This window comes from Dendrobates tinctorius, unplaced genomic scaffold (genome assembly GCF_039654945.1).
Source record: "Dendrobates tinctorius isolate UK_male_01 unplaced genomic scaffold, ASM3965494v1 ptg000013l, whole genome shotgun sequence".
NCBI classification, from domain to species: domain Eukaryota; kingdom Metazoa; phylum Chordata; class Amphibia; order Anura; family Dendrobatidae; genus Dendrobates; species Dendrobates tinctorius.
In genome coordinates, this window is record NW_027361681.1 from 15,653,567 (window position 1) to 15,676,106 (window position 22,540).

Genomic DNA, 22,540 nt, shown 5'->3' on the forward strand with positions numbered 1-22,540 from the left:
GATGACGTCTGTACTGCCTGTGCCAGCTCCGTCTTGCTCTGCCACGTGCCGCTGGTCAAGTCCACTGATACCTGCTATCTTGGCGAGTCCACTTGTTCTACGGGGTCAGCTACCACGTGTCCGGGGTCTAACTGGAGGTAGCACCTGCGTCCCTCAGACATTCCAATCTGACCCTGCTCGAGGGATCTTACTACGGGTGTCTGGGGCTCACATAGTCACGCCCCCTTCGGAGCCCCCCCAGACCGTGGTCCCGTGATTCCACTAAAATAGCAATAAACGAATGTACACTGCAACATCTGTACCTCCGCTTCCATTCGTTACACATACAGGTTACAGACTGCTGAAAAAAGTCTGTATGCCTCATATCAGGTGCCTTGTTGCTGAGAAATCATCTTTTATCACTTTATATGAATGACCTCTTCCAGGCTCTGGGGAGGACGCTGTCTGGATGATAACTTTGCTTCCAGAGTTTATTATACATGAAGGGGAGTTATCAGTGTGATGTGTAATTGTCACCTGTGTGATGTGTGATGGTCACCAGTGTGATGTGTGATGACCACACTCTGCTGTCCTGACCTCATTTCAGAGCTCTGTGTGATTATACCTAACACATCTGCAGGTTCCTCTCAGCTCCAGCCTCCATCTCACAGGAAGACAGGATTGAGTAGAGGTCAGCCAGGGCCATAGTCGTGGCTGAGTTCATTGGGCCTTGTGTGCCCTGGCATTCCAATACATAAAAATCACTCTTCACTGTCGGTTTACTTGCCTCTCCATCCTCTGTGTCATCAGGGTCTGTTCTCCATTCTTTATGGTCACCTCGGGCCGCTTCAGAATGAACAGAGACACAGTCCAGGTGCAACTCAAAACGTAAAACTTTACTTTCATGACTTCGCAGCACATCCAGATTCGTTACATTATCGACTGCTTGTACGTAATACATTAATTCGGTTTTCTCTGCACTCCTCTCCCTGTCACACTGCATGTTCCTGGGTCAGACCATTTCCAACGGCTCCTCAACGTCCTCACTGGCCAGACTCACTGCGTACGGGTGCTTGCTCAGCCGTTTCACCCCGATTCTGAGGGCATCTTTCCCTAATCATATACATATCTACATAGCAGATTTTGTATGCATAATTACGAGCCAACAATATGTATACAATTATACAAATATACAGACTAAACCGGGACATTTTTGAAGGTTTCTGGGCAGCTTCTTTAACCCCATTACAATTGCAATATTGCTAAACTACTGCAGAGTTCACAGAGCCGCAAAAAATTAGTTTGCAAGAAGAAAAAATTAATTTCTCCTTTTCTGTGTAAGTTATTTGTCTTCCACTGGTAACTCCCCCTTATATTTAAAATATGTTCTGGAGGCAGGGTTATCTACAGGCACCATCTGCCGCCCCGGAGCATGGAAGATGTCATTTATATAAAGTGATAAAAGATGATGAATCAGCAACAAGGCATCTGATATGAGGCTTAGAGCGATCACTCCTCAGCAATCTATGAATCTATGACCTGTATGTCCATATTAATAGTTTAGATCAAATGTGGTGACAGATTCCTTAAAGGAAAAAAAAAAGTTCAAGCAGCCCAGGTTTGAAGAAATATAAGGTGCAGTGTTTTACACTCCTTACTGTCCAGAGCTGGGGATTGAATCTTTCTTTGTCAGAAGCGTCTGTAAACAGAAGGGACTGGGTAATGTGAGATATTACGGGACCTATCTATGGATCCTCTTATGATTCCTGATATAATTCCCTGTTTCTTAACAACACTTTGGCTGCAGAGCATTACAGAATCAGCATTAAACCCTGCGCTGCCGCCGCCGATACTTACTTCTCTACCTGCCTCCCCATTATCATTTCAAAATAATTGACTTTTTCATTTGTAGTGTCTTCCTTGTCAAAGACAAGCCGATCCATTGCTTCTTTCATGTGCAACATGAAAAGCAAAAGTTGTTCTATTGTGCTGAGTGCTAAATATAGTTGCCGTACTACAGAGAGCGCGTGCGCTGGCATATGGAACGCTCGTCTCTCCCATTAATGAGGCATGAGGTAAAGGGGCACATATGTTATTTTAACCTGCCGCAAATGAAGCAGCTTACATTTCAAAGATGTTCCCGATTCCTTCAGATAGACTTATCTTCCTGGAGATATGCGGAGTCGGAGCGTGTGCGAGTTACTCGTTGGGATTTCAGGCCCTCTTTGATAAAATTATACCTGACAAGCTCCAGTTTGCTCTGAAAGCCACAGGGAATGAGTAAAAAGAAAGACAAAACTTCCGACAAGTGCAGACAGATTAATCAAGTGAAATTATTTTCATTATGAGGGATAATAGCTGTGATTTTTTTTTTTGTGTGAATTGTAGATCTGAGATTGAAGACTCAGAGACCTGACAGAATGCACGAGTTAATTCTTTATATATGCTACGCTGAGTCAAATTCATTTCTTGTTCTACTGTTCTGTAAGGTGGCATCTGCCCTCTTTAAATGAATGGTTCTTCGGTAGCATCCTGCAAGCACTATAGGACTTGGAACATTCTTTTCCTTCCCAGCATGCACTGCTCTTGCCTTTGTTCAATGGTGTACCCTGAACCGATAGCCCTCCTCTCTGTTAACCCTGTATGCAGTGTGACAGACAGGAGAGCAGGAGGTCCCATACCAGACTTGCTTTAGGGCTGTGTTCCCTTCACAGTTATTCCCAGAAAATCAGCACTCTCAGACACAAAACTCAGATGGCCCCAATTACTTGATTAGATCCACTCTTTAAGAGATGGCCAGAGACGCCCCTATAAGGCTGTGTGCCCACGTTGCATTGTTTAAACATTTCAACCGCGTTTTTGCCGCAGCAGAAACACTTCAAAAAAGCATTCCCATGCAATCCTATGGGATTCCACAATTGCTGTGCCCATGTTACGGATTTTACCGCTGCGGAATCGCATCGCGGTAAAATCCGCAGCATGTCAATTAATTCTGCGGCATCGCGGCGATTCCACCGCCATAGGATTGCATTGAAACTCTCACTTTACGCATGAGGCTATGCCCACCATGCGTAAAGTGAGCGCTTCATGTGCGGATGGTACCCAGGGTCTGGAGGAGAGGAGACTGTCCTCCAGGCCCTGGGTACCATATTCCAGTAAAAATTAGAATTAAAATAAATAATCGGGATATACTCACCTTCTGTCGGGCCCTGGAGTCATCAGCAGTGCACGCGGTGCTGCCAGCATCTTCTATTCTCAGGGATGCATTGCGAGAATTACCCCAGATGACGTCACAGTCGCGAGAATTAGAATATCATCAAAAAGTTAATTTATTTCAGTTCTTCAATACAAAAAGTGAAACTCGTATATTATATAGAGTCATTACAAACAGATTGATCTATTTAACAAAAAACGCCTGCAAAGGCTTCCTAAGCATTTTAAAAGGTCCCTTAGTCTGTTTCAGTAGGCTCCACAATCATGGGGAAGACTGCTGACTTGACAGATGTCCACAAGGCAGTCATTGACACACTCCACAAGGACAGTAAACCACAAAAGTTCATTGCTAAAGAAGCTGGCTGTTCACAGAGTGCTGTATCCAATAATTTTAATGGAGAGTTGAGTGGAAGGAAAAAGTGTGGTAGGAAAAGGTGCACAAGCAAATGGGATAACTACAGTCTTGAAAGGATTGTTAAGAAAAGTAAGAGAGAAAAAGAACTGGACTGCTGCTCTGTGGTCCAAGGTATTGTTTACAGATGAAAGTAAATTTTTCATTTCATTTGGAAATCCATGTCCCAGAGTCTGGAGGAAGAGTAGAGAGGCCACAATCAAAGCTGCTTGAGGTCTAGTGTGAAGTTTCCACAATAAGTGATGGTTTGGGGAGCCATGTCATCTGCAGGTGTAGGTCCACTGTGTTTTATCAAGACCAAAGTCAGCGCAGCCGTCTACCAGGAAATTTTAGAGCACTGCATGCTTTTCTCTGCCGACAAGCTTTTTGGAAATGAAAATTTCATTCTCAAGCAGGGCTTGGCACCTGTCCACACTGCCAAAAGTACCAATACCTGGTTAACAAGCAACAGTATCTCTGTGCTTGATTGGCCAACAAACTCACCTGACCCTAACCGCATAGAGAATCTATGGGGTATAGTCAAGAGAAGGATGAGACACCAGACCCAACAATGCAGACGAGCTGAAGGCTGCTGTCAAAGCAACCTGGGCTTCCATAACACCTCAACTGTACCGCAGGCTGATTGCCTCCATGCCACGCCGCTTTGATGCAGTAATTGATGCAAAAGGCGTCCCAACCAAGTATTGCGTGCATTTACTGAACATACATTTCAGTAGGCCAGCATTTCAGATTTTAAAATCATTTTTCAAGCTGGTGTTATAAAGTATTGTAATTTATAGAGATAATCTTTTTATTCTTTTATATAGCGCTAACATATTCCGCAGCGCTTTACATTTTGCACACATTATCATCACTGTCCCCGATGAGGCTCCCAATCTAAATTCCCTATCAGTAGAGTTGAGCGAAACGGGTCGAACAATTTCAAAAGTCGCCGACTTTTGGCAAAGTCGGGTTTCATGAAACGAAACCCGACCCTAGGATGAGGTCGGCCACGAGGTCGGCGACTTACGCGCCAAAGTCGCGTTTCAAAAGTTTGTTTAGCGCTCTTTTTCAGCCAATCAGGATCCACGGACACTGTGGGCAACGTGATGACATAGGCAGGGGTCGCCACCATCTTTCAGAAGGGCATGCAAGTGATTGGCTTGCTTTGGTGGGCGTCACAGGGGTTATAAAAGGGCGTGCACGCCGACCGCCATCTTACTTCTGCCGATCTTAGCATAGGGAGAGGTTGCTGATTCTGTAGGGAGAGCGTTAGGCAGGGAAGAAGACAAAAAAACTGCTTCTGCTGCTAGCGATTTTGCCTGTGCAACACACCAGTCACTGTGTGTGCAGTGCAAGGGGAGGCTATATTGTGGTGGATCAGCGGTGTTGGTTGTAAGGCTGCCTTCTAAGGCTTCCTGACAGCAGCATTGCTGTCTCCCCACTGCTCTGCAAACTGCTTTTTTAAAAGCAATCCCAATTTTTTTTTTTTGTCCTGCTAAGGTACCGAGCGTGCATTTATTCACACCATACAGCGGTGTAGGCTCCTCACACAGTACCGTGTAACGGCTGTTATCACAGACACAGTGAAGCTATCTGTGTGTCACTGTGGAAGACTTGTTCCGTTCTTACAGACCTACACTCTAGGGAGATTCCTATTCTGCCCAATTCTACAATTCACTTTTTTCACACCTGTGCCATCGAGCCTGTGACATAGCGCTCTGATATTCAGTGGGCCTCACACAATCCAAAAGTGTCCAGTGTCCACAAGTGTCTGCAGAAATTCAAAATCTCCCTTATCCTGTAGTCACTTTTTTCACACCTGCTGCATCGAGCCTGTGACATAGCGCTGTGATATTCATTGGGCCTCACACAATTCAAGTGTCCAGTGTCTGCAGAAATTCAAAATCTCCCTTATCCTGTAGTCACTTTTTTCACACCTGCTGCATCGAGCCTGTGACATAGCGCTCTGATATTCATTGGGCCTCACACAATCCAAAAGTGTCCAGTGTCTGCAGAAATTCAAAATCTCCCTTATCCTGTAGTCACTTTTTTCACACCTGCTGCATCGAGCCTGTGACATAGCGCTGTGATATTCATTGGGCCTCACACAATCCAAAAGTGTCCAGTGTCTGCAGAAATTCAAAATCTCCCTTATCCTGTAGTCACTTTTTTCACACCTGCTGCATCGAGCCTGTGACATAGCGCTGTGATATTCATTGGGCCTCACACAATCCAAGTGTCCAGTGTCCACAAGTGTCTGCAGAAATTCAAAATCTCACAGAAATTCAAAATCTCCCTTATCCTGTAGTCACTTTTTTCACACCTGCTGCATCGAGCCTGTGACATAGCGCTGTGATATTCAGTGGGCCTCACACAATCCAAAAGTGTCCAGTGTCTGCAGAAATTCAAAATCTCCCTTATCCTGTAGTCACTTTTTTCACACCTGTGCCATCGAGCCTGTGACATAGCACTGTGATATTCAGTGGGCCTCACACAATCCAAGTGTCCAGTGTCCACAAGTGTCTGCAGAAATTCAAAATCTCCCTTATCCTGTAGTCACATTTTTCACACATGCTGCATCGAGCCTGTGACATAGCGCTGTGATATTCATTGGGCCTCACACAATCCAAGTGTCCAATGTCCACAAGTGTCTGCAGAAATTCAAAATCTCCCAGAAATTCAAAATCTCCCTTATCCTGTAGTCACTTTTTTCACACCTGTGCCATCGAGCCTGTGACATAGCACTGTGATATTCAGTGGGCCTCACACAATCCAAGTGTCCAGTGTCCACAAGTGTCTGCAGAAATTCAAAATCTCCCTTATCCTGTAGTCACTTTTTTCACACCTGCTGCATCGAGCCTGTGACATAGCGCTGTGATATTCAGTGGGCCTCACACAATCCAAGTGTCCAATGTCCACAAGTGTCTGCAGAAATTCAAAATCTCCCAGAAATTCAAAATCTCCCTTATCCTGTAGTCACTTTTTTCACACCTGTGCCATCGAGCCTGTGACATAGCGCTGTGATATTCAGTGGGCCTCACACAATCCAAGTGTCCAGTGTCCACAAGTGTCTGCAGAAAATCTAAATCTCCCTTATCCTGTAGTCACTTTTTTCACACCAGCTGCATCGAGCCTGTGACATAGCGCTGTGATATTCAGTGGGCCTCACACAATCCAAGTGTCCAGTGTCCACAAGTGTCTGCAGAAATTCAAAATCTCACAGAAATTCAAAATCTCCCTTATCCTGTAGTCACTTTTTTCACACCTGTGCCATCGAGCCTGTGACATAGCGCTCTGATATTCAGTGGGCCTCACACAATCCAAAAGTGTCCAGTGTCCACTAGTGTGTGCAGAAAATCTAAATCTCCCCTGTCCTATAGACACCTTGTACCTTGTATTACATTACTATATAGTTTGTTGGATTTTGTCTACATTTCTACCAAAAATGAGGAAGGCTGGTGGAAGAGGCCGTGGAATTGGGCGGGGGTTGGCAGCTGGTAATGATGGTGTTGGTGGTGGATCTGATGGTAGTGGCAAAAGCAAAATAGGACCGAATGCAGGAGGTGTTGAGCCTGCGTCATCGTCTGGCTCCATAAGGCTTCGAAGGCTTAGTTTTCTAGGAGTTGGCAAACCGCTTTTAACGCCAGAGCATCAGGAAAAAGTTTTGTCTTACATTGCTGACTCAGCCTCCAGCTCTATCGCCTCCTCTTCTGAAGTTGTAAAAAGTAAAAGCACTGAGTCGTCATTGGAGGCTCATGTTCATGAACCACACCTTCCCTTGTGTCCTTCACCACAACCAAGATTGAAGGATGATGCAGGCCATACTACTGATTACTCCATGGAGCTGTTTTCACATACCATGCCTGGATTATCAAGTGAAATGGTGAATTACCCAGGCCAAGATGAATCTGACATGGAGTGCACTGATGCACAGCCGCTGATAGATGATTCTGCTGGTACATTCACTCAGAGCACTACATTGTCCTCGCAGTGTACAGAGCCTGATTCTGCCCCTGATGAGACTCAGGTGCCCCTTCCCGCACACTATACCACCATACACGGTGACACAGAGGAAGGTGCACACGACATTGAAGAGGAGGTGATGGATGACCCAGTTGTTGACCCAGATTGGCATCCATTGGGGGAAGAGGGTGCTGCTTCCAATAGCTCAGATGAGGAGCATCCACAGCAGACATCAACATCGCAACAGCTGTTATCTGGCAGGCCCGGAGCACTCCAAAGACAGGTTCCAAAAATCAAAAGAGTTGCTGGACAGCTTGTCCAGAGGGTCAAAACATCACAGCGTGCTAGGCCGCAAAATGTCTGCCAAAGTAGGAAGAGTGCAGTGTGGCACTTTTTTGAACAAAATCCTCATGATCAGGCCAAGGTTATCTGTAAGAAGTACGCAAAGACCTTTAGCCGAGGGAAAAATCTGAAAAATTTGAATACCAGTTGCATGCTTAGACATTTAACCAGCATGCACTTGCAAGCGTGGACACAACACCAAACCTCAAGTGCCACATGTGCAACTGATCACAAAGAAGGTAGTCAGCAACGCTACATTGTTTCCCCCACTGTAAGCCCACCGGTTAGCACAGCAGCAAATGTTGAGGTGTCGTTGCAAGGCCACAGCAGTCAGGGAATCCCACTGTTATATCAACGAAATACTGAATCTAGGCCATCAGAAAGAACACCAACTCCATCACCATCATCAACCCTCTCTCAGTCCGCCCTGTCCACCGCTACTTCTACCATATGCAGCTCTCAAGTCCAGCTCACCCTCCCAGACACTATGAGTAGGTCAAAAAAGTACTCAGTCTCTCATCCGCATACACTGGGTTTGAACGCCCACATTGCCAAACTAATCTCGTTTGAGATGATGCCCTATCATGGCCTATGCAGTACCACGCTATGACCTACCCAGTCGCAACTTCTTCTCTCGCAAAGCCATCCCAGCCCTCCACCATCATGTGAAAGACCGCATTGTCCATGCACTCAAGCAGTCAGTGAGTGGAAAGGTGCACCTCACAACTGATGCATGGTCCAGTCGGCAGGGCCAGGGCCGTTACGTGTCCATCACTGCGCACTGGGTTAATGTGGTGGATGCAGGGTCCACAGGGGACAGCGGTGGTGGGACAGTGCTGCCTAGCCCACAGTATAGGAAACAGTTGGCTGTAGGCGTTCCACCCTCCTCCTCCTCCTCCTCCTCCTCCAGAAGCGAAAGCTCCACCACAGAGCGCAGTCGTACGAGCACTCCATCTGCAGCTGCCACTGTTGCACACGAGGTGTCCCCCTATCGAGCAGCTAGTGGAAAGCGTCAGCAGGCTGTGTTGCAGATGATGTGTTTGGGCAACAGACACACCGCCGAGGTGCTGGCCGAGTACTTGAAGCGACAAACTGAGTCATGGCTGGGCAGTGTACATCTTGAGGCAGGCAAGGTAGTTAGTGATAACGGCCGTAATTTTGTGGCAGCCATAGCCCCTTCAAAACTCAGCCACATACCTTGCTTGGCTCACACCTTGAACCTGGTGGTGCAGTGCTTCCTCAAAAATTATCTGGAGTTAACAGCCCTGCTCCAGAAGGTGCGAAGACTGTGCGCGCACATCCGCCGGTCGCCTGTACTCTCCGTTCGTATGCAGAAGTTGCAGCGATTGCTCCACCTTCCCAACTACCGCCTCATTATCGACATTGCAACAAGGTGGAACTCCACCCTGCACATGGTGGAGCGGCTGTGCGAGCAGAGGCAGGCCATAATGCATTTGTGGGAGGATACACGGCCAGGCACTTTGAGAGCAGACATGGAGTTGACAGGTGTGCAGTGGTCGAAGCTGAAAGACCTCTGTAAAGTCCTTCAGTGTTTTGAGGAATGCACACGGCTGGTAAGCGCAGACGACGCCATCCTAAGCATGAGCATCCCACTTATGCGTCTGCTCATGCAAACTTTGACGCACCTTAAGGAGCAGGCGTCTGCAGCCAATGTTGACGAGGAGGAAGAGGTGGAGGGAATCCTTGATGACATTCAGCCATTGTCTGCTCAGGGACCTCTCCTGGACGAGTTGGAGGAGGAGGAGGATGATGATGGGGATGATTACTTAGGGGAGGAGGATGCATCTCGTGGGGCAAGTGAAAATGTTGGCGTGGCAAGGTCTGGTACAGGGTTTGTGCGTGACTGGAGGGATGTGGATTTGCCAGAAAGTGCTCCTCCAACCAGCACTCGCAGTGCATCATTGACACCGGGAACATTGGCCCACATGTCAGATTATGCCTTGCGGATCCTAAAAAGGGACCCCCGCATTGCCAAAATGATGAACGATGACGACTACTGGTTGGCCAGCATCCTGGATCCACGCTATAAAGGCAAATTACAAAACATCATGCCACAGGCATTCCCAGCACACAGCAGCGGTGATGGTTCTCACACGAGCCGTACGGGCCGGGGGCAGCTTGGCAGAGGTGTTCATGGTGCACACAGCAGAAGTGGCGTTGGAGACAGGGGTTTCATGACAATGTTGTGGACTGATTTTTCAAGGACCGCTCACACAACTGGTAATACAGCATCGATGGAAAGTGACAGGAGACAGCAGTTGTCAACTATGGTTACAAACTACTTTTCCTCCCATATCGATGTTCTCCCACACAGGTCATTCCCCTTTGTGCAAGTGCCGTTGCCCTGGACAGGTGGGTAGGCCGACTCTTGGGCGCGGGCACTGGCACAGGGTCCCTCATAGTGCAATCAAGTGTCTCTGACGGTGGTGGTGCACACCCGCCGTCAGACACACCGCCGTACTATGAGGGGCCCAGTGCCAGTACCGACACCCACGAGTGGGCCCCCCTTGCTTGGGCAGGGCCCCAGCATTTGCAATCTTTACCTCTCCCTGCTCCTCCGCTGTGTAGTCTGGGCCGTCAAATCCATACTGTGCCTGACACCATCTGAGCCTGCCTCCTGGTGTATTGACATATATTTTGAATGTGTACGCTATCCATACATGTTATCCGGGGATACGGTACCCTTTCTCACATTTGTGCAATCACTTGCAAGCCATACTGGGCCTTACACCGTCTGAGCCTGCCTCCTGATGTATAGACATATCTTTTGAATGTGTACGCTATCCATACATGTTATCCGGGGATACGGTACCCTTTCTCACCTTTGTGCAATCACGTGCAAGCCATACTGGGCCTAACACCGTCTGAGCCTGCCTCCTGATGTATAGACATATCTTTTGAATGTGTATGCTATCCATACATGTTATCCGGGGATACGGTACCCTTTCTCACCTTTGTGCAATCACTTGCAAGCCATACTGGGCCTTACACTGTCTGAGCCTGCCTCCTGATGTATAGACATATCTTTTGAATGTGTACGCTATCCATACATGTTATCCGGGGATACGGTACCCTTTCTCACCTTTGTGCAATCACTTGCAAGCCATACTGGGCCTTACACCGTCTGAGCCTGCCTCCTGATGTATAGACATATCTTTTGAATGTGTACGCTATCCATACATGTTATCTGGGGATACGGTACCCTTTCTCACCTTTGTGCAATCACGTGCAAGCCATACTGGGCCTGACACCGTCTGAGCCTGCCTCCTGATGTATAGACATATCTTTTGAATGTGTACGCTATCCATACATGTTATCCGGGGATACGGTACCCTTTCTCACCTTTGTGCAATCATTTGCAAGCCATACTGGGCCTTACACCGTCTGAGCCTGCCTCCTGATGTATAGACATATCTTTTGAATGTGTACGCTATCCATACATGTTATCCGGGGATACGGTACCCTTTTTCACCTTTGTGCAATCACTTGCAAGCCATACTGGGCCTAACACCGTCTGAGCCTGCCTCCTGATGTATAGACATATCTTTTGAATGTGTATGCTACCCACACATGTTATCCGGGGATACGGTACCCTTTCTCACCTTTGTGCAATCACTTGCAAGCCATACTGGGCCTTACACTGTCTGAGCCTGCCTCCTGATGTATAGACATATCTTTTGAATGTGTACGCTATCCATACATGTTATCCGGGGATACGGTACCCTTTCTCACCTTTGTGCAATCACTTGCAAGCCATACTGGGCCTTACACCGTCTGAGCCTGCCTCCTGATGTATAGACATATCTTTTGAATGTGTACGCTATGCATACATGTTATCTGGGGATACGGTACCCTTTCTCACCTTTGTGCAATCACGTGCAAGCCATACTGGGCCTGACACCATCTGAGCCTGCCTCCTGATGTATAGACATATCTTTTGAATGTGTACGCTATCCATACATGTTATCCGGGGATACGGTACCCTTTCTCACCTTTGTGCAATCACTTGCAAGCCATACTGGGCCTTACACCGTCTGAGCCTGCCTCCTGATGTATAGACATATCTTTTGAATGTGTACGATATCCATACAAGTTATCCGGGGATACGGTACCCTTTTTCACCTTTGTGCAATCACTTGCAAGCCATACTGGGCCTAACACCGTCTGAGCCTGCCTCCTGATGTATAGACATATCTTTTGAATGTGTACGCTATCCATACATGTTATCCGGGGATACGGTACCCTTTCTCACCTTTGTGCAATCACGTGTAACCCATACTGGGCGTGAGAACGGCTGGCGAGCTGTTAAGCAAGCTACAGCACCTGTGGTTTGCACACATAAGTTTTTCATTTTTTTCAGGAATGACGGTTAGGCCTTATTCCGGAACTGCGGTTGACCTGCACTTACTGGGAAATCATCGTTCGCGAGTAATAATTGTAATCAATGATCCCCATCACTAACGTTGTTCAGCGGGTTATCTGCACCTGTAAGCGACAAACGCTGGCCTTTTCAGTGTAGCGCACATGCAGCCACGGACATGTAAGGGCATGACACACCAGTTATTGGCCAATCTCATGTGCCAGAGCCTCACGTGTCCCTCTAGTAAGCCAGACTCGGACCGCGGGGCATTTCGGAGTCTCGTTCGTTAACGGAATTAAGCTTGCAATGTGTGCATCTGTTCTGTAGCTGGCATGGTTGAGGTTGCCCGTGTTGAGTCAAATTACGCCGTAGGCTCCACTCCTGGTGGTGCCCTTTTGGACATTCCTTTAAGGTTCAGCTTTGCAACCATACTGCCCACGTAAAACAAACACTTTGCCTTCATGAACGCTGTTTGGAGGGTCATGACTCGTGGGAATAACGCCGCCCAATCAGTTAACCTGCTAGAGAGATCCTTCGTTGCTCCCAAGCATGACATCACACTCCCTAGGAGGAAGGTAATGCCACTGTGGCGACCGTACTCCTGGGGGCGACACAAGTGCACTGATGCCCAGCCACTGCTCGATGAATCTGCTGGTACATTGACCCAGACCACTACATTCCCCTCACACGCTACACGGCCTGAATCTGACCCTGATGAAACTCAGGTTACCCTTCCCATATACAGTTCCATCTTACACGGTGACAAAGAGGAAGCTGCAGATGAAAGTGCAGGTTCGGCCCACCCGCCATCAGACACACCACCGTACTATCAGGGGCCCTGTGTCAGTGCCGTCGCCAGCGAGTGGGCCCCCCCTGCTTGCTCAGGATCACAGCACTTGCAAGGTTGAAATACTGTGCAGTGAGATGGAAGATGGGGACGACGAGGAGTCCAGACTAGTACAGGGATTCCCTAGCGAGGAGACTTATTTGATTGCTTTCAATGTTGGGACAGCAATTTTTGGGGTCACTATACTCTGGAGAATGATAGATGGGGCCACCATACACTGGAACATTCCAAAGGTGGACATCAGACACAGGAGCAGCATTTACAGGGCCCATTATACACCAGAGCATTAGAAATGGGGCCCATTATGTTTGGAGCATTATTTGGGCCCATAAGACAGTGGAGCTTCATCCATGGGGACCAACATATACTGTAGCATTATGTGGAGCTCATCATGTACTGTTTCAAACATTATATGGGACCAATGATTCTGTATGGAGAAATAGATGGGCCTCGTCATGAGTTGTAAAAAGTGAAGTATTTTTCATTGTACGATACAGCTATTTCTCTGCCGTATCGGAGCATGATGAGTTGTGGTATTATGTGTTAAAGGGGCGCTCTTTCGCCCAGGACACATGAAAACCTGGAGCCAGCCCTACCCCCCCTCAACTTTAGCCAAATAACCCCCATTTTTCAGTGCGTAACTTGTATTATGAAGTAATTAAGGTTGACCAGCTTAAGTAAGAAGAATTGATGCTTTTGGCATTCAAATGAGCACTGTACGTGTGTTTCCTGTCCTCCTCTCACTGCCGACTTTTATTCCCCATTGACTTACATTGGGTTTCGTGTTTCGGGACGACCCCGACTTTTCCCTATAGTCGGCCGATCTTGCTCGACCCGACTTTTGGAAAAGTCGGGTTTCACGAAACGAAACTCGACCATAAAAAAACAAAAGTCGCTCAACTCTACCTATCAGTATGTCTTTGGAATGTGGGAGGAAACTGGAGTACCCGGAGGAAACCCACGCAAACACAGGGAGAACATACAAACTCCTTGCAGATGTTGTCCTTGGTGGGATTTGAACCCAGGACTCCAGCGCTGCAAGGCTGCAGTGCTAACCACTGAGCCACCATGCCACCCTAATAGTAAGGTGATGATTTTGGGTTTTCATTGGCTGTAAGCCATAATCATCAACATTAACAGAAATAAACACTTGAAATAGATCACTCTGTTTGTAATGACTCTCTATAATATATGAGTTTTACTTTTTGTATTGAAGAACTGAAATAAATTACATTTTCTATCCCTGGTCTTCACTGAATGTCCACTGCTTTTCCCTGCTCCTGACTGTGTTTGTGAATCTGCATTTACTATCCCTTGTATGTTTTGCTTACCCATCTGTTTGTATCCATAATGTATTTCAATCCTTTTATGTCTGACATGCATACCTCTGAGTGGTGAGTCGCTCCCCCCCATTTTATCACCTTTGTATAACTCTGAACATGTGGTCTGGCCACACACACCAACATCCTCTCTCACAGCTGATCCCTCTCAGTTTCAGATATATTCAGGGCCATGCGTCTGATCAGACGTAGTCTGACCAGGCATCTTTCAAATTTTTATTTCAAATTACAGATTTCTAATTACACTACTCTGAATTAGACTGGAATTGGACTGGAATTTGACTTAAGGTAACGAAATATAAAACCACTACATTTTTCACTTTCACCGCCATTCTACTCTATTTTTTTCCAAACTCCTGTAATCTCCCCACCTAGTAAGGAATTAGTCATATCTCCCGCCATCCTCCCCAGCCATCTTACTTCCTCCTCAGAACTGTTCCTCCACATACAATCCTTTTTCTCCAGACACACACGACCCCATCATGTCCTATCCTCCTCCCACTTTCTAATGTTCTGTCTGCTACTCCTCATTGCTGGCGACGTATCCCCAAATCCTGGCCCTCCTCAACACATCCCCACACTCACTTCTAACACTCTGCCATGATCCTCTACACATATTCACAATCATGATAACCTCATACCCATTCATCCAGCCCCCCACTTCCCCGGCCCCCCTACCTGGAGCACTATGGAACGAACGCTCTGTCTGCAAAAAACTGTTGTTTATCCATGACCCCTTTATCACCAACAAAGTCTCCTTCCTTGGCATCGCTGAAATCTGGCTCACCCCCTCTGACTCAGTCTCTCCAACTGCACTTTCTTATGGCGGATTCCATCTCTCTCACACCCCTCGCCCCAGCAACAAATGTGGTGGAGGAGTTGGCTTGCTCCTCTCAGATACCTTCTCCTTTACCCCAATTCAGCTACCACCCTTTGCTACTCTTCCCTCGTTTGAAGTGCACTCCATCTGCATATATTCCCCCTCCAACCTCCAGCTGGCTGTCATCTACCACCCCCCAGAACTAGCCATCTCCACCTTTCTCGACTACTTCACCACCTGGCTACTTCATTTCCTCTCTGCTGACATCCCCACTTCAACATCCCTATTGACGCTTCCACCCCAGCTGCCTCTAAACTTTTATCGCTCACTGCCTCCTTTGGCCTCACTCAATGGTTCTCCACAGTCACTCACAAAGATGGTCACACGCTGGACCTTATCTTCACCCGCCTCTGTTCCCTTACTAATCTCACAACCTACTGACATTCTCTTCCCTCTCCTCTCCTAGTGCACAACCCCTCCACAACCCCTCCAACCACTCCACAAACTCACTCACCCTTGCAGTAATCTCAAACATCTCAATTTACAATTACTCTGAGTCCCTTCTCCCTCTTACTGACATAGCTTTCCTTCATGATAATGATGCTGCTGCCACCTTTTATAGCAGCACTTGATTCAGCCGCCCCCTCACGCATAGCAAAACTCGTACAATAAACAGGTAGCCCTGGCTGACCAGCCTGACCAAAAACTCTTCTCCATCTACACATTTGGCCTGGGACAGCTCATAGAAACCCATGAGATGCAGTATCATCTCTACGCCGATGACATGCCGATCTACCTAACTGGACCTGACCTCACCTACTTACTGACCAGAATCCCACAATGTCTGTCTGCTATTTCAGCTTTCTTCTCTGCTCGCTTTCTAAAACTGAACACGGACAAAACAGAATTCATCATTTTTCCCCCATCTCACTCTACTACTCCACCAGACCTATCCATCAATGTCAATGGCTGCTCACATTCCCCAGCCTCGCATGCTTGGTGCCTTGGGGTGATCCTCGACTCTGCCCTCTCTTTAAAGCCACATATCCAAGCCCTTGCCTCCTCCTGCCATCTCAAACTCAAAAATATTTCCCTGATCCATGCATTCCTTGACCATGAAACCACAAAAACACTCTTATCTCCCACCTCGACTACTGCAACCTCCTACTCTCTGGCCTCCTCTCTAGCACTCTGGCACCACTCCAATCCATCCTACACTCTACTGCCAAACTAATCCACCTGTTTCCCCTTTATTCCCCAGCCTCTCCCCTATGCCTAGCCCTTTATTGGCATCCTATAATCCAGAGGTTCCAGTTCAAAACCCTAACTATGACATACAAAGCCATCCACAACCTGTCTCCTCCATACACCTGTGACATGGTCTCCCTCTACCTACCCGCAACCTTCGATCCTCTCAAGAGCTCTTTCTCTACTCCCCTCTTATCTCTTCTTCCCACAACCACATACAAGACTTCTCCCGTGCTTCCCCCATACTCTGGAACTCTACCCCAACACATCAGCCTCTCACCTACCATGGAAACCTTCAAAAAGAACCTGAAGACCCACCTCTTCCGACAAGCCTACAACCTGCAGTGATTTTCAGTCTACAGAATCACCACACGACCAGCTCTACCCTCTTCTAGTGTATCCTCACCCATCCCCTGTAGACTGTGAGCCCTTGCGGGCAGGGTCCTCTCTCCTTCTGTACTTGTGTGTGCCTTGTTTTGCTCATATTTATTGTACTTGTCTATATTTGCCCCTTTTCACATGTAAAGCGCCATGGAATAAGTGGTGCTATATATAATAATAATAATCATTAACAGAAATAAACACTTGAAATAGTTCACGCTGTTTGTAATGACTCTATATAATATATGTTTCACTTTTTGTATTGAAGAACTGAAATAAATTAACTTTTTGATGATATTCTAATTTTGTGAGAAGCACCTGTATATTGTGAGAAAGTCACTGGCAAAGTGCAGGAGGGGAGATACGTTTCACTGAGGCTATTAGCTTAAGCTATTTGAAATCCAGAAGATTGCTTCAGCACATTATGTGTTGATAAGGGTTAATTGGCCATTTTAAGTGCTGGGTTTTTTGTGACAAGCATAGAGAGGGTAATAATAATAATAATATTTATTTATATAGCGCCAACATATTCTGCAGCGCTTTACAGTTTAACAGTTTCAAAACATAAGTCATAAGTAAACAACATTAACAATGCAATAATTAAAGCAAAATAAGATGACCCTGCTCGTGAGAGCTTACAATCTAGAATGACATGGGGGAGATACAAAGTACAGGTGTGTATTTACAATGTTGTATTTACAATGATGGTCCAGCCATCTTGAGGGAGTGAGGGATGGATGGAGATAGTGAATGGGCTACGCATGCACACTTACACATAGAATGACTTTGATTAGTGAATGTGATAGGCCGCTCTGAACAAATGTGTTTTGATGGAGCGCCTGAAACTATGCAAATTGTGGATAGTCCTAATTTCTTGGGGTAGAGCATTCCAGAGGATTGGCGCAGCGCGGGAGAAGTCTTGGAGTCGGGTAGGAGGTTATTCACCTTATCTCCACCTCAGGGTGTGGTCTGGGGATTAAGGCATTCAGTGTTCGATAGGCCTGCAGAGTGGAAATCCAGTGCTATGTGTCCTGACAAGGAATCTGAACCTTTATATGTCAATTTCCTGAACGGATGGATCCTCGTAACCACAGGGACTGTGCTGTATGCTTTGTTTTTGTTTTTCCTTAGGCCAGAAAGGCCTTGTTTATTTTTACTAACTCTCCACTGGCTTATGCAACACTCTTAATAAACCAGTGAGAGGCTTAAAGAGACAGTGTACCTGTCTCTACCTACATACTGTATGTAGCCGAGTGAGCCTAACTACCACAATATATATTTAAAGGGAACCTGTCACCAGGTTTGCCCCATCTGACATAAGAACACCACATTTCAGCCCTGATATACAGCATTCTGATATGCTGTGGCCCCAAAAATTATCCGATTTGTGTAGCCAGCTCCAGGATAGAGTTACATTTTCTTCCATGTGCAGTAAGGTATTGCCAAAGTAAGAACAGAGGTGATATGTGGTGAAATCACATGTACGTGTCATTGCTCCTGCTTTATTACCGCAGGCAGCACTCACATGTATGGCCGTCCTCAGTTACCGCAGCCAGAGCTCACATGTACGGCCATCCTCCATTACCATAGCCAGTGTTGTCATGTCCAGCCGTCCTCCATTACTGCTGTCAGCACTCGCATGTACAGCCATCCTCCTTTACCGTAGCTTTAGCTCACATGTACGGTCATCCTCCATTAACACAGCTAGAGCCCACATGTATGGCCATCCTACATTACCGCAGCCAACACTCACATGTACGGCTGTCCTCCATTACCGCAGTCAGCACTAATATATACAGCTGTCTTCCATAACTGCAGCCAGCGCTCACATGTACCACCGTCCTCCATTACCACAGCCAGCACTCACATGTACAGCCGTCTTCCATAACTGCAGCCATAGCTCACATGTACAGCCATCCACCATTACTGCAGCCAGAGCTCATATGTACAGTCATCCTCCATTACTGCAACCATCTCTCACATGTACAGTCGTTCTCCATTACCACAGCCAGCGCTCATATGTATAGCCGTCCTCCATTACCGCAGCCAGCACTCACATGTACGGCCATCCTCCGTTACCGCAGCCAGTGCTCACATGTACAGCTGTCCTCTATTACCGCAGGCAGCACTCACATGTACAGCCATCCTCCATTACCGCAGCCAGCACTGACATGTACAGCCATCCTCCATTACTGCCGCCATCTCTCACATGTACAGCCATCCTCCATTACTGCAGTCAGCGCTCACATGTACGGCCATCTTTCATTACCACAGCCAGAACCCACATGTCAGGCCATCAGACATTACCGCAGCCAGTGCTCACATGTACAGTTGTGGTACCGGCAGGTATGCGGGATGCAGTGACGAGATGCGAGACTTTATGCTTTTGGTGAAAGCTTTTTATAAGTATAGATCAGGTGACTAGTCTAAGCAACCAAACGGGTAACAGGGATTGTCCTCGCAGGGACTCAACACAAGCAAACACGGATATATATGATCACGACTACCCCGGCAATGGCCGGTCACTATAGGGCCGCGGTATGGCCAACTACGGGTCCTTAGTTATATAATGTCACTTATCCGTCCTGACGTCTTCGGCGTCCTGGGTGATGGTTATTCGGCGTAGCAGCCGCTGGGTCCAGCTGCTGAAGAACTGGTGAAGTCTTCGAGCGTTCCGATGCTCAGGCAAAGCAGGGGCACCACAGGCCCCAGAAGAATTCTTGGACAGAGGGGCCGCAATCCCTGGATGGGGGTAAGCGGTCGCGAAGCAGGGTGGTGATTGACAAGCCACTGGCGCAGCCAGCGGCTGTAACAGGGAGTCCGCAGCGGGCGACGACCCGACTCTTGCCACGGACTGGAGCGTGGAACTAGTGTCTTCCATCTGCAGTGAACTGGCCGCAGCCGCGGTCGGGAGTGGGGAGGCTGCGGGCGGCGAGGGGTAGGCCACAACTGCGGGCTGGAGTGAGGCGGCAACGGCCGCGGGTGATCGCGGGCAGGCCGCAGCCGAGGGCTGGAGTGTGGCGGCAATGGCCGCACATGACCGCAGGCAGGCCGCCGCCACGGGCTGAAGTGTGGCGGCAACAGCCGCAGGCGTCCGTGGGCAGGCCGCGGGCTGGAGTGTGGCGGCAACAGCAGCAGGTGTCCGCGGGCAGGCCGCGGGTTGAAGTGGAGCAGCGGTTCTCTGACGGCCGACTCGGCGCCGTCCCCCTGCTGTCCAGTGTAAGTGTCCCTCCTGCTCCTGTCCTCCTCTCGGGCCTCTGTACGTCGCTCTGTCTCTCACACACTCCCACGGTCTCCTGCTCCTTCTTCCCCGTTCTGCTGACTCACTGTGACTGGCGTTCTCCTCCCCTTTTATATCGGCTCCTACCCCAGCCCATCTGTCAGTCTCAACAGTCCGGCCCTGAACTCTTTCCCCCGGAAACAACCTGCCCCGGAACCTAAATGGTGGTCCCCTTGGCTCCGGCCCGGACACTCGATGGGGGCCCCTTCTCCCACACTGTCATCCTCCATTACCGCGCAAGCGCTCATATGTATGGCTGTCCTCCATTAAAGCAGCGAGCACTCAATTTGTACGGCTGTCCTCCATTACCGCAGCCAGTGCTCATATGTGCGGCCATCCTCCATTACATAACTGCAGCCAGTACTCACATGTACGGCCGTCCAGCATTACCACAGCCAGTGATCATATGTACATCCGTCCTCCATTACTGCAGCCAGCGCTCACATGTACGACGGTCCTCCATTATTGCAGCCAGTGCTCATATGTGCAGCTGTCTAACTGTCCACCATTACCGCAGCTAGTGCTCACATGTACGGCTGTCCACCATAACTGCAGCCAGAGCTCAGAGGTATGGCCGTCCTCCATTACCGCAGCCAACGCTCATATGTACAGCCGTTCTCCATTACAATAGCCAGAGCTCGCATGTACAGCTGTGCTTCATTACCACAGACAGCACTCACATGTACAGCTGCCCTCCATTACCGCAGCCAGCTCTCATATGTACAGCCGTTCTCCATTAACGCAGCCTGAGCGCGCATGTACAGCTGTCCTCCATTACCGCAGCCAGCTCTCATATGTACAGCCGTTCTCCTTTAACGCAGCCTGAGCGCGCATGTACAGCTGTCCTCCATTACCGCAGCCAGCTCACATATGTACATTCGTTCTCCATTACTACAGCCAGAGCTCGCATTTACAGCTATCCTCCGTTACTGCGGCCAGCACTCACATGTATATGTGGAGGATTTTAACAAACAACTTGTTAAATAAGAAAAACAAGGTCATTACATCAAATGTAGCAAAACTTGAGACATTTTACCTCCTGCTGTCCCCACTGGGAAATACCAGATATTGAATGCAAGAGTCGTCGTCCATGGTTCAGCTCAGCTATCGAGGCACAAGGGCAAATCTTCAAAGAGTCTTCCTGTAAGAAAGAATCATTAATTATTGGAAATTCCCCTTCATGGCTGTTTATTAAAATTAGAAATTCCACAGCACAAATGCATCTTTCATGTCCTTCCCCTGACAGCTTCTTGCTGTGGGAGCCATCGTTTGATGTCTGTGCTGATGGAGCTGTGGATTGAGCTGGGTCTTGGTATTTTACCTGATCCAAGGTCTATAAGTCTGTGTCTCATTCCACCTCTGTATGAGGCAGGGTTTTGTATGCTAGACGAGCGCTCTCCTTCCTACAAGTAAGATGTTAGGTTTAAATAACTGTTAAAATGAAATCTCGGCGAGCACTTCAAAAGCCGCAGACGGTGTGATTGCAATGCTAAAAAGAACCTTCCTCCGCCGCCCCCAAAATGGCTTAAAAGGCTTTGATTTTCAGAATGAAAGGGTAACAAAAGCTTACTTTCGACTGCCGGTTTTGATCTGATGGTTGTATTGAATACGCTCATAACAGCGGCGGATTTGCAGCGTCTGCTTGCCGGCCCCTCTAGGGAAGGTTGAATAAGAGGTGAATCTGTGTCATTTGCCTATGCGACTGTCTGTGATGTCTCATTGTAGCCGGGCCCACTACACAATGTGACCCCTGTTATACTTGAAATGGAGGTCTCCCATAGCGAAAACGCAATAAGCCCTCGTGTTACAGGGTTGTGCGTGTGCCGCAAATTAATTGAAGGAAATACCGTAATTAGGCCACGCACTGTTCATCAGCAGCAGAATAAAAGATCGTTGGTACTGTAAAGTTATATATATACCTTACAGCACGGCATCACACTTTACTTCTTATGTATGGCAGAATATCAGCACTCGAGTTACACGATTACTCCACTCATATCCAATGCTGCATTTGTAATTCTGCTGTATTGCTCCCTGCGGACCCCCATCCGATGTGTGTATGTACTATAAATAATGCAGTGATCTGAGCTTCTAGTACAACCACAAATCACGTAGCATCATGTACTATGGGATGTCTGCTCAGGGTATGACTGTGGGTATGTAAAGTAACAAGCAGGAACGCGGGATGCAGTGACGGGACGCAGGCAGAGCAAGGGTTAAAAGGTTTATTTACAGAGGAATGGAGCGCCCCACAGGGCCGTGGGTTACTCAGTACTTAAAGGGGATGTCACGGCAGCAGGGGATTTGGATGTTTTGCCCTCAGCAGTTTGCCCCAAGCAGTTCGCCCCCGGG

General features: G+C 47.8%; 1 long non-coding RNA gene across 2 annotated transcripts in view; it reads right to left on the reverse strand.

The window, feature by feature from the left end:
* Nucleotides 1–21,680, reverse strand: part of LOC141069829 (uncharacterized) — a 113,842-nt gene extending 92,162 nt beyond the window's left edge. Inside the window, exons 1-2 of one of the 2 annotated variants that reach the window (XR_012226640.1) lie at nucleotides 21,510–21,668; nucleotides 21,225–21,329 (exon numbers count right to left, since the gene is read on the reverse strand). This is a non-coding gene — a long non-coding RNA (uncharacterized lncRNA). Of the gene's footprint in view, nucleotides 1–21,224; nucleotides 21,330–21,509 lie in introns of both variants that reach the window. The other variant, XR_012226641.1, reaches the window with a different exon arrangement.
* Between the last annotated feature and the right edge of the window lie 860 nt (nucleotides 21,681–22,540).